The sequence below is a fragment of the Schistocerca cancellata genome, chromosome 2 (assembly GCF_023864275.1).
Source record: "Schistocerca cancellata isolate TAMUIC-IGC-003103 chromosome 2, iqSchCanc2.1, whole genome shotgun sequence".
Lineage (NCBI taxonomy): Eukaryota > Metazoa > Arthropoda > Insecta > Orthoptera > Acrididae > Schistocerca > Schistocerca cancellata.
Window position 1 is genome coordinate 971,597,150 of NC_064627.1, and position 13,488 is coordinate 971,610,637.

Genomic DNA, 13,488 nt, shown 5'->3' on the forward strand with positions numbered 1-13,488 from the left:
TGTAGTCTTTCGTCCCTCCTGTTCGATCTATACATCGAAGAAGCAGTGATATAAATAAAAGGGAGGTTCCAGAGCGGAGACTAAAATTCAAGATGAAAGGATATCAGTCATAAGATTCGCTGATAAAACTGCTGTCCTCGGTGAAAGTGAAGAAAGAATTACAGGTTCTGTTGAATAGAATGAGTAGTCTAATGAGCTCAGAATATGGATTAGGAGTAAATCGAAAAAAAAAAAAAAAACGAAAGAGAAGCAGCGGAAATTAGAACAGCGAACAACTTAACATCTGAACTAGTGATCACGAAATAGATGAAGTTAAGTTGTGTTACCTATACAACAATATAAACCACGACGGGCAGAACAAGGAGGACATAAAAAGCAGACTAGCACTGGGAAAAAGAGCATGCCTGGCCAAAAGAAATCTATCAGCATCATACACAGGCCTTAAGTTGAGGAATAAATTTCTGAGAATGTACGTTTGAAGCGTGGACTATGGGAAAATCGGAACAGAAGAGAGTCGAAAATTAAGTGGGCTGATAAGGGAAGGCATGAGGAGGGTCATCACGGAGTCGGCGATGAAAGGAATATATGGAAAACACTGACAAGAACAAGGGACAGGATGATAGGTCATATGTTAAGACATCAAGAAATGATTTCCGTGGTGGCAGAGGGAGCTGCAGAGGGAAAAATCTGTAGAGGATTAGAGGATGACAGAGGTAGGAATACATCCAGCAAATAACTGAGGTCGTAGGTTGCAAGTGCTGCTCTGAGGTGAAGAGGTTGGCACAGGAAAGAAATTAATGGCGGGCCGCATCAAACCAGATAGAAGACTGATGACTCAAAAAAATGTGTGTATGGTATTTGGGGTGTGCAGCGGAGTATATTGTGATAACAAAGCAGGTGTAATTGCGTCAGTGCACACCGTGTGGGTGATTAAGCAAACTAAACCGAAGCCGACTGTGTTCACCACGAAGCTGAATCAGTTGCTTATTCCGTTTTTTTAAGATTTGATTCTGTATTGAATTCTTGTGATTCAATCGGTGGTTCACATCCGTGCATTAAGATGTGGTTGATATTGCCTTGTGTGAATGAACTGTCATATCTGTATTGATTTGTCATATATGTATTGTAAGGGAAGTTGTCCACACATAAGCGAAGGTAGCTAGGTAATGTTGTCGGTAGCTTGGTTCTCGAGAGACGATAGTAGTAGTAGAGCAAGATGTAGTTAGATTCTATATTACTGATCGTAAATAAATGATATAGTATTTAGTGTTGTTAGTTTTTTCCTGTCCTTCGTTGTTGTGTCAGAGTGCCAAGCATTTTAAGCTGCACATAATTGCCTGGTAACTCCGTATATGGTTCGACTGAATTTGTTGTGTATTTGATCTTGTGCCGTTGTTGTCAGAAGGATATTTTACGCTTTATCTCGTATATTCGAAGTATTTTAGTTCTTTTTGGCTGCAAACAATTATATTTATTTTATTGTAAGTGCTAACTGTTCTGTTAGTTGAAAATTTTCATGGTAAATAAATTAATTCTTAAACTGAACCCCACGTCTTCACAACCCCCGGTCCGAAATCCACTCCATCTAAATCCCAAGCTACATCAACCTTCTCTCACATGATGTCCAGAATGCCATAGATCAACCACTCTCTTAGATTCTATATATCTTACACATAAAAACTATTTCATTCAGTAGCACTCCAACGTTTATTACTGAAAGTACAGTCACACGTTTATGTATGTATTTTCATCAGTCTTCTCATTGTAAATGCCGCCCCTGTACCCTCCTTTTCATCTTAGAGGAGCACTTGCAACCAACGTCCACAATTACATGCAGTATGTAACCCAGTCTCTGACTTCCTCTACAGCTCTTACCTTCTGCAGATCGCTCTGATGCCATGGAAATTATTCCCTGACCTCTTAGTAAATGTCCTACATTCCTGTCCTTCTCCCTACTAATGTTTTCCACGTGTTCCGCTCGTCGCCTTGTCTGCAGGGACCCTCATAACTTGTGACATTACCAGTCCACCTCATTTTTAACCTCTTTCTGTATCAATATATCTCAAACACTTCGATTATCTTCTTTAGTAGTCTTCACTAAGTCCATGATTCACTTCCAGAAATTTTCTTCCGCAAATTAAGGTCAATATTTTATACTAGGAGATCCCTTTTCATCAAGAAAGCCCTCTTCGCATAGACTAATTTTTTTGTCCTGCTTTCATCGTCCGTTATATGTTATCCAGTTTCAATCCACATCGTGTGTTTATTAGGTTGGCCATTTCATTCAATAGGACCTGCAGTTTGTAACGCCGGAAATGAATATCCTCCTATTTCCATCTATTGTATTATAAATTTTTTCCTTATTTTGTTACATGAAGATATGACATTTCTGTGTCTTTGTATATTGTAATTGTTTTACTATATATATGCATTTATGTCGATGTATAACTGGTTTGTTTTGTAAATAGTATTTGTATTTTTACGCTGGGTCTGGCCTAGGGAAAACTATTCTATCGAACGATTACATCGATAGGTCGTGTTTAAAACCAAAGTGTTTAGGGTCTTTGGTAGTGCTAACTCTGCTGCGTGGAGCGCGGGCAGAGAGTCTGGCTGGAGTAGGGCGGTGGAGCAGGTGTGTTGAGTGACGCTCCCGCGAGTTGCCGCGCTTTCGGGGTTTGGCAGCATGTAATTGCGCTCGACTTGCTATGATAGTTTCTGACACGGTGTCGCGGACGGGAAGCATTAGCTGGTGCACATCAACAACCCGTTTCGCCTGGTGACAGTGTCGAGAAGAAGGCACGCCAACATCCAGCTTCTGCAACAGCGACGGCCTACAATGAGTGACTGTCGCCACCTCCTCGATCGACGACTTCAAACCTTCAATCAACCAACAAGGACGACTAGAAGCACGTAAAGTTTTAGAACTGTATGGCAGACCTCAGCTTTTAAAATTGTCCCATTTGCCTCTCAAAATTACAGCAACTTAGCATGAACCTTTGTTGCTCATTGTCCCAATTGCTTTACCAAGCGGTGTCCCTTTCTTTTCCGGAATGAACCCGAGTGTCATTGAAATTCAAACGCCAGCACTGAAGTAATATCATTCCATTTCACTGCTTTAATTTCAGAGTTCAGTGAAAGTATTCATAGCTAGCTACAATATTTAGATTACTCAAGCACAAATTAAGAGTGCGAGTTATGTTACCATATTTTAGCTCTTCTGTGACTGCAGCTCAGCTTGGTACGTACTAAATTTTACTATTGTTAATTGTTCAGAATCATTTAATTCAAGTTCAAAGTTAAATCTCTTATTTCTAAATTGTGTAGATTCAAGTATCTTTTGAAATGATTGTTGAGGTAGCCCAAGACTAACCTTATTTTATTGAATTTCGTAGTGCTTCAGAAACAAAGTTCACCATTAATTTCAGTCACTAAATTAACTTTCAATTTTCCGGTTTTATTAGTTCTTTTGCTAAATTAAGTCAGAGTGTAGCGAAATTTATTAGTTCTGACAAACTTTCAGTTTTCACACAACTCGTGTCAACTTTCAGTTGCCACGCTTTTAGTGCTGATTATATGTGCATTAATCTTTCATTTTCAGTTATTATAGTAATTGTCCATAGGACTGGCGACCGTAATTTTCCCCAAATCTCAAATATCTAATTAACGCCAATTAACTGTTAACATAACGACTGCACATTTACTTTCTTTATTAATTTTACCCTTTTCTAAAAATTAATATCCACCAATTTCATTAGCATTTTTCCTTTAATTTAGATCTAACCCTTTCCTCCCTCTTTACTGACAAATTAACTTCGGTGACGATTGCTTTTCCCAAATTTCCATTAGGTGCACGCGGTTTAATTTTTCACTGCCATCAAGGTCGATAAGTGAGGGGGAGGTTACAAGTTCTTCTCCACCAATACCAGGATACCAATGTCGCCAGTGAATATTATCATTGATGTCCTTTCATCCAGAATTTTAATCTCCTGGTCTTTTGTTCCATTTCCATCATTGCTTCTTCGTTGAGCAACAGGGGCGAAAGCTTGTCTTACAACGTTTTCAATCCGAGAACTTCGTTCTTGGTCTTCCATTCTTATTGTTCCCTCTTGGCTCTTGCACATATTGTGTACTACACCCTTTTCCCAATAAGTTTAATCTACTTTCCTTAGAACTTTGAATATTTTCCACCATTTTAGATGGTCGAATGATATTTCTAGTTCCACCAATCCTATGAACGTGTCTCGTTTTTCCTCAAGTGTTGCACTTCGTCAGGACTTCCCGCCTTGGTGCTTTAACTTTCCTAGAGTTCATATCGAATATCATCAGACAAATCTAATGCTTTCTGTTCCAGTCTTCTAGGTATTATCTTTGTCAGAAACCTGGATGTATTAGCAGATAAAGTCAATGTGCGATAGATCATACACTTACCTGTCCTTTTATCTTAGGGATTCCGCGTGTGTCATTTTTCCGAAAGTCTGGTGTTATAGAACCAAACTCATCGATATCACTAAAAAAAGTCAACTGTCGTCTGGTTCTCACTTTCCCGAACGATTTTACAAATTACGAAGGAATGTTGGCTATGATTTCCGCCTTGTCTGATCGCTAGTCTTCCGACTTTCTGTTAAACTATGCCTCTAATACTACATCACTTGCGTCTTTTATATCGATTTCCAATGCATCTTCTATCACTTCGGACAGTTCCTTCCCCTCTACTCTTTCCATCTACCCGCTCTCTCCTTAACAGTGGGATTCCTGATGCTTTGACTTTTCTGCATGCTGAATCAGGTCTTCCGACGACTATTTCCATTTCGATTTCTTCGCATTTTTCAGTAGCCACTTCACTTTCGAATTCCTGCTGTTCTTATTTATTTCATATGGGGTATGAAACGAAATTTTTGACTGCTTTGCGAATTTCTTGATGGAAAGGACGCAGCATGGACAGTCATCGACCAATGATGAAGCAGCTTTATGTAAGCCCCAAAGAAAATTATTGGGATCCTTGATTTTCTTATTGGATAGTAATCCGATCTTTTTTGGTTAATCTAGTTTTCTGTAATGAAGTACTACCTGATAAAGATGTACTTATAACCGCCCATCTGGAGCAGCTTGTAAATACACTCCTGGAAATGGAAAAAAGAACACATTGACACCGGTGTGTCAGACCCACCATACTTGCTCCGGACACTGCGAGAGGGCTGTACAAGCAATGATCACACGCACGGCACAGCGGACACACCAGGAACCGCGGTGTTGGCCGTCGAATGGCGCTAGCTGCGCAGCATTTGTGCACCGCCGCCGTCAGTGTCAGCCAGTTTGCCGTGGCATACGGAGCTCCATCGCAGTCTTTAACACTGGTAGCATGCCGCGACAGCGTGGACGTGAACCGTATGTGCAGCTGACAGACTTTGAGCGAGGGCGTATAGTGGGCATGCGGGAGGCCGGGTGGACGTACCGCCGAATTGCTCAACACGAGGGGCGTGAGGTCTCCACAGTACATCGATGTTGTCGCCAGTGGTCGGCGGAAGGTGCACGTGCCCGTCGACCTGGGACCGGACCGCAGCGACGCACGGATGCACGCCAAGACCGTAGGATCGTACGCAGTGCCGTAGGGGACCGCACCGCCACTTCCCAGCAAATTAGGGACGCTGTTGCTCCTGGGGTATCGGCGAGGACCATTCGCAACCGTCTCCATGAAGCTGGGCTACGGTCCCGCACACCGTTAGGCCGTCTTCCGCTCACGCCCCAACATCGTTAAGCCCGCCTCCAGTGGTGTCGCGACAGGCGTGAATGGAGGGCCGAATGGAGACGTGTCGTCTTCAGCGATGAGAGTCGCTTCTGCCTTGGTGCCAATGATGGTCGTATGCGTGTTTGGCGCCGTGCAGGTGAGCGCCACAATCAGGACTGCATACGACCGAGGCACACAGGGCCAACACCCGGAATCATGGTGTGGGGAGCGATCTCCTACACTGGCCGCACACCACTGGTGATCGTCGAGGGGACACTGAATAGTGCACGGTACATCCAAACCGTCATCGAACCCATCGTTCTACTATTCCTAGACCGGCAAGGGAACTTGCTGTTCCAACAGGACAATGCACGTCCGCATGTATCCCGTGCCACCCAACGTGCTCTAGAAGGTGTAAGTCAACTACCCTGGCCAACAAGATCTCCGGATCTGTCCCCCATTGAGCATGTTTGGGACTGGATGAAGCGTCGTCTCACGCGGTCTGCACGTCCAGCACGAACGCTGGTCCAACTGAGGCGCCAGGTGGAAATGGCATGGCAAGCCGTTCCACAGGACTACATCCAGCATCTCTACGATCGTCTCCATGGAAGAATAGCAGCCTGCATTGCTGCGAAAGGTGGATATACACTGTACTAGTGCCGACATTGTGCATGCTCTGTTGCCTGTGTCTATGTGCCTGTGGTTCTGTCAGTGTGATCATGTGATGTATCTGACCCCAGGAATGTGTCAATAAAGTTTCCCCTTCCTGGGACAATGAATTCACGGTGTTCTTATTTCAATTTCCAGGAGTGTATGAAAGAAAACATAAAACCGTAAATATTTCGATGTATAAAATTGTGCTGGTAAGTTTATGGAAGAACCTCTTCAGTTCTGAAGGCTTTGATATCTGCTAAATTGAAAAAAATGTTTTTTACCGATTTATAATTCCAGTTAAAGCATATGGCTGTGAGACATAGAGATAAATGAGTTCGTTATTAGAAAACGAATAGTAACTCAAAGAGGAATGGAAGGATTGGTGTTGGACTACATGAAGAAAAATCGGGTATCAGACGTACAACAGAGGTCAGCGACATAATGGAGGGAGTGAATATCTTGAAATGGCAGTGGTCTTTTCAAGTCACTTGAGGAAAAGATAACAGATGATCAAAACAAGTACTAGATATGACCCAATTTTGTCAAAATGGTCCAAGAAGAATACAACCAGTCAGATGGGAGAGTGACTTAATGAAGACAACTGAATTAAATTGGCAACAGGAATCTCAAGATCGGCAAAAATGGAAGAACCTGCTTGGGATTCTATGTTCCATGCCGACTCAAAAAATGGTTCAAATGGCTCTGAGCACTATGGGGCTTAACTTCTAAGGTCATCAGTCCCCTAGAAGTTAGAACTACTTAAACCTAACTAACCTAAGGACATCACACACATCCATGCCCGAGGCAGGATTCGAACCTGCGACCGTAGCGGTCGCGCAGCTCCAGACTGTAGCGCCTAGAACCGCTCGGCCACCCCGCCCGGAAGGCCACATCACCAGGTGATGGAACTGTCTGGTGATTATGGTGATTATATTCAGTCAGATCTTGATACTGTTTTAAAGTGATGAAACAGTTGGAAAGCTGCTTTAAATATTCAGAAATTCAAAAACCGTACACTTTGCAACACGTAGACACACAGTATCCTACGACTACAATATCACAACTGGAATCAGACAAGTCGTAAAATTACGTGGGTTCAAAAAAGTCGTACAATTACCTGGGTTCAACAATCTGTGATGGTATGAAATGGTATCATCACGTAAGCTCAGCAGCAGGTAGAGAAGGTGGTAGATTTCTGTTCATTGGTAGGATACAGGAAACGTGCAGTCATCTGCAGTGAATATTGCTTACACAACACTCGTGTGACTGATCGCAGAATACTGATGTTGTGTGTGACACCAGTAGCCAATTGGACTAGCAGTGAATATTGATCGAACATGAAGACGGGCATGTAAGGGATAGTTAGTATCGCAGAAGAGCGTCCCGGAGATACTGAAACATCTTAACTTGCAGACACTTGGAAACTGACGGCAACTAAGCCGGGGGAGCGTCCTTACAAAGTTTCAAGATCCAATAATAAGTAGGTATCTATCTCCACTGCAGCACCGAGCGAGGTGGCGCATTGGTTAGCACACTGGACTCGCATTCGGGAGGACGACGGTTCAATCCCGCGTCAGGCCATCCTGATTTAGGTTTTCCGTGATTTCCCTAAATCGCTATAGGCAAATGCCGGGATGATTCCTTTGAAAGGGCACGGCCGATTTCTTTCCGCGTCCTTCCCTAATCCGATGAGACCGATGACCTCGCTGTTTGGTCTCTTCCCCCAAACAATCCAATCCAATCCACTGCAGCCCCCAGAAAATCGTTCCCATAGCAAAGTCGAACTCGGGACCTTTGCATTTCGCAGGCAAGTGTTCTATCCAAGCACGACTCACGACCCGTCCTCACAGCTTCAGCTGTGGTAATACCTCGTCTCCTACCTTCCAAACTTCACAGATGCTCCTCTGCGAACATTTCAGAACTAGCACTCCTGGAAGATAGGATATAGCGGAGACATGGCTTACCCACAGCCTGGGGGATGTTTACGGAATGAGATTTTCACTCTGAAAAAGTGTGTGGGCTGATATGAAACTACCAGGCAGATTAAAACTGTGTGATGGACTGAGACTCGAACTCGGGACATTTGCCTTTCGCAGGCAATTGCTCTAGCAACTGAACTACCCTATCACGACTCGCGATGCGTACTCGCAGCTTCAGGTCTGCCAGTACCTCCTCTCCTACCTTCCAAACTTCACAGAAGCTCTTCTGCGAACCTTGCAAAAGTGGCTAAGCCATGTCTCTGCAGTATTCTTTCTTCCATGAGTGCTAGTTCTGCAAGGTTTGCAGAAGAGCTTCTGTGAAGTCTGAATGGTAGGAGACGAGATACTGGCAGAAGTAAAGGTGTGAGGAAGGGGCGTGAGTCGTGCTTGGGTAGCTCAGATGGTAGAGCACTTGCCCGCGAAAGGCAAAGGTCCCGAGTTAGAGTCTCGATCCGGCACACAGTTTTAATCTGCAAGGAAGGTACGTATCAGCGCACACTCAGCTGCAGAGTAAAAATCTCATTCTAGTTAACTGTTCATTCTTTCATTATTTATACGATGTGGAAATAGTATTAGAGCTATGTACCTCAATCGGTGAAAATGGATCCCTTATAAGATAACTATGTTGTCCGCATGTCAATCCGACTGTTAAAAACGCTTTTTCTCAGGAGACACATCAACTTGAAATTTATATCACATACTGAGGTCTATGTTCCATTTGCCTTCTAAAACGTTGAAGCTCCTAAGCCAATGCAGTCACAAGATAAGACCATTTGTGTTGTTGTTGTTGTTGTTGTTGTTGCGGTCTTCAGTCCTGAGACTGGTTTGATGCAGCTCTCCATGCTACTCTATCCTGTGCAAGCTTCTTCATCTCCCAGTACCTACTGCAACCTACATCCTTCTGAATCTGCTTAGTGTATTCATCTCTTGGTCTCCCCCTACGATTTTTACCCTCCACGCTGCCCTCCAATACTAAATTGGTGATCCCTTGATGCCTCAGAACATGTCCTACCAACCGATCCCTTCTTCTGGTCAAGTTGTGCCACAAACTTCTCTTCTCCCCAATCCTATTCAATACTTCCTCATTAGTTATGTGATCTACCCATCTAATCTTCAGTATTCTTCTGTAGCACCACATTTCGAAAGTTTCTATTCTCTTCTTGTCCAAACTGTTTACCGTCCATGTTTCACTTCCATACATGGCTACACTCCATACAAATACATTCAGAAATGACGTCCTGACACTTAAATCTATACTCGATGTTAACAAATTTCTCTTCTTCAGAAACGCTTTCCTTGCCATTGCCAGTCTACATTTTATATCCTCTCTACTTCGACCATCATCAGTTATTTTGCTCCCCAAATAGCAAAACTCCTTTACTACTTTAAGTGTCTCATTTCCTAATGTAATACCCTCAACATCACCCGACTTAACTCGACTACATTCCATTATCCTCGTTTCGCTTTTGTTGATGATCATCTTATATCCTCCCTTCAAGACACCATCCATTACATTCAACTGCTCTTCCAAGTCCTTTGCTGTCTCTGACAGAATCACAATGTCATCGCCGAACCTCAACGTTTTTATTTCTTCTCCGTGGATTTTAATACCTACTCCGAATTTTTCTCTTGTTTCCTTTACTGCATGTTCAATATACAGATTGAATAACATCGGGGAGAGGCTACAACCCTGTCTTACTCCCTTCCCAACCACTGCTTCCCTTTCATGTCCCTCGACTCTTATAACTGCCACCTGGTTTCTGTACAAATTGTAAATAGTCTTTCGCTCCCTGTATTTTACCCCTGCCACCTTTAGAATTTGAAAGAGAGTATTCCAGTCAACATTGTCAAAAGCTTTCTCTAAGTCTACAAATGCTAGAAACGTGGGTTTGCCTTTCCTTAATCTTTCTTCTAAGATAAGTCGTAAGGTCAGTATTGCCTCACGTGTTCCAGTATTTCTACGGAATCCAAACTGATCTTCCCCGAGGTCGGCTTCTACTAGTTTTTCCATTCGTCTATAAAGAATTCGTGTTAGTATCTTGCAGCTGTGGCTTATTAAACTGATTGTTCGGTAATTTTCACGTCTGTCAGCGCCTGCTTTCTTTGGGATTGGAATTATTATATTATTCTTGAAGTCTGAGGGTATTTCGCCTGTTTCATACATCTTGCTCACCAGATGGTAGAGTTTGGTCAGGACTGGCTCTCCCAAGGCCGTCAGTAGTTCCAATGGAATGTTGTCTACTCCGGGGGCCTTGTTTCGACTCAGGTCTTTCAGTGCTCTGTCAAACTCTTCACGCAGTATCGTATCTCCCATTTCATCTTGATCTACATCCTCTTCAATTTCCATAATATTGTCCTCAAGTACATCGCCCTTGTATAGACCCTCTGTATACTCCTTCCACCTTTCTGCTTTCCCTTCTTTGCTTAGAACTGGGTTTCCATCTGAGCTCTTGATGTTCATACAAATGGTTCTCCTATCTCCAAAGGTCTCTTTAATTTTCCTGTAGGCAGTATCTATCTTACCCCTAATAATAAGATAAGGCCATTTATGCTACATATTTTAATACTCGAAAATTCACTCATCGAAACCTATAGGGTACTTCCCGCTGATAAAGAGTCATGAAATTTCGCAAGAAGCAAGCTTTCACAGTAAAAGCACAGGAAAAAAACCCGAAAGTCGTTAACTTTTTATTATGTCACATGAAAAAATACGTCTTTTGTTATTTCTTATCCGACGTAAAACTTTCAATTAAAACGATCAGTAGTTCCGCATTCACACTGGCTGGGTCGCAATGGTAAATGTCAAATGTCAGGTAACGAATGACTTTAATGCTCATATCACGGGTTTCGGCACTTATCCTCCACGAGATATCCAGGAGCGATCACTACACGTTTACTACGTGTTTCAAGTTGAGTGAAACAAATATTAGCAAACGCAGTAAAGTCATTCCCCGCCTGTTGTTTGACTTTTACCACTACAACCCGTTCAGCCTCAATGACGAACTACTGGTTACTATAATAATGGTCGCCTGTCTCCTGCCTGACTTTATATAACGTTTACATTGACGAGCCAAAGGCACTGGTACACCTGCCTAATATCGTGTAGGGACCCGGTGAGCACGCGTAAGTGCCGCAACACGACGAGGCATGCGCTCAAATAATGATGTATTGCTGGAGGGAACCGACACCATGAATCCTGCACTGCTGTCCATAAATCCGTAAGAGGGGGCGGAGATCTCTTCTAAACAGCACGTTGCAAGGCATCCCAAATATGCTCAATAATGTTCATGTCAGGGGAATTTGGTGGCAGGCGGAAGAGCTTAAGCGCAGAAGAGTGTTCCTGGAGCCATTTTGTAGCCATTCGGGACGTGTGGGGTGTCGCACTGTGCTGCTGGAATTTCCCACGTCTGCCGGGATGGTTCCTTTGAAAGGGCACAGCCGATTTCCTTCCCAATCCTTTCCTAACCCGAGCTTGCGCTCCGTCTCTAATGACCTCGTTGTCGACGGGACGTTAAACACTAACCACCACCATACGCCCCAGGCCATTCCAGAGCCTCCACCAACTTGAGCAGTCCCCTGCTGACATGCAGGGTCCATGGATTCACGAGGCTCTCTCCCCGCCCGCACTCCTCCATCCGCTCGGTACAATTTGAAACGAGACTTGTCCGACCAGGCAACGTGTATCCAGTCATCAACAGTCCAATGTCGGTGTTGATGGGCCCAGGCGACCCATGAAGCTTTGTGTCGTGCAGTCATCAAGGGTACACGAGTGTTCCCTCGGCTCCGAAAGCCCATGTCGATGATGTTTCGTCGAATGGTTCGCACGCTGAGACTTATTGATGGCCCAACACTGAAATCTGCAGGAATTTGCGGAAGGGTTGCACTTCTGTCACGTTGAACAGTTCCCTTCAGTCGTAGTTGGTTCCGTTCTTGCAAGATCTTTTTCCCGCCGCAGCGATGTCAGAGATTTGATGTATTACCGGATTCCTGATATTCGCAGTATGCTCGTGAAATGATCGTACGCGAAAGTCCCCACCTCGTCGCTGCCTCGGAGAAGCAGCGTCCCATCGCTCGTGCGTCGACTATAACACCATGTTCAAACTCACTTAATTCTTGATAACCAGCTACTGTAGCAGCAGTAACAGATCTACCAACTGCCCCAGACACTTGTTGTGTTATATGTAGGCGTTGCCGACCGCAGCGCGGTATTATGCCTATTGACATATATCTGTATTTGAATGCGCATGCCTATACCACTTTTTTTGGCGCTTCAGTGTACATTATTGAAGTTAAGATATTCTCGAAAGTAAATTAAGTTATTCTCGATAATCTTGGAATACCTGGTACCGATATCTTGCCAGTATGAATGTCGATACCAGGCGAATATTGCCGAGATTCTCGATTCCGGGAGTGGATGAACTGTCCACATACGTAATTAAGTTTGCTCGAAGCCCTCAGTGTGCGAGTGCTCTGCGCCCCTGGATAGTTATTTAACGCTGGGCTGAGATCCACAATGCACAGCCCAGGATAGTCGAGGACAATGAATGGTACCTGCGGTCACTCGAGGAAAGACAGCTGTGTCCCATACAAACATAGCTGCCGTTATTGTGTAAATGTGAAGAGACAGAATCGAATACGATTCGTAGAAGGTTTTGTAAGGATGATATGTATTTGAAACGATCACATTTATGTCACATCTTATCCACACAGGAGAATGTATTTCGACTTCGCACGCAAAGACAAAGACTGCTGTACAGGTTTTCTACTGGTCGTTCACAGTTTCCGTACAACGTGACAGTCAACGTATTTTCGTTTGACGAGAATCTATAATGTCACATTCGCAATGTGTAAGCATCCAGATGAAGAATCATCATCCATTTATGGTGTTGAACGTTGTCGTGTGGACACATACAGTCCCTCTTCGCGTTTCAGTGGGAAGCTGCACGGCAATGGTGCGTAAGGAAGAGATATTGAATGAATAGAGCTTCTATTCTTCTCAAATCGTCATGTTTCTAATCCCCTGAACGATACAGTCACTGCCCAGACGTATGCACATTTGAACGTAAATGGCGTAATAAAATAGACATTTTCAAATGTATTTGAACATGACATTAAATGGGAAATGTCTTC

At 43.7% G+C, this 13,488-nt stretch overlaps 1 protein-coding gene across 1 annotated transcript in view; it reads right to left on the minus strand.

Moving 5' to 3' along the window:
• Positions 1-13,488, minus strand: part of LOC126162936 (leukocyte elastase inhibitor-like) — a 192,561-nt gene that overhangs the window by 23,994 nt on the left and 155,079 nt on the right. The window lies entirely within an intron of this gene.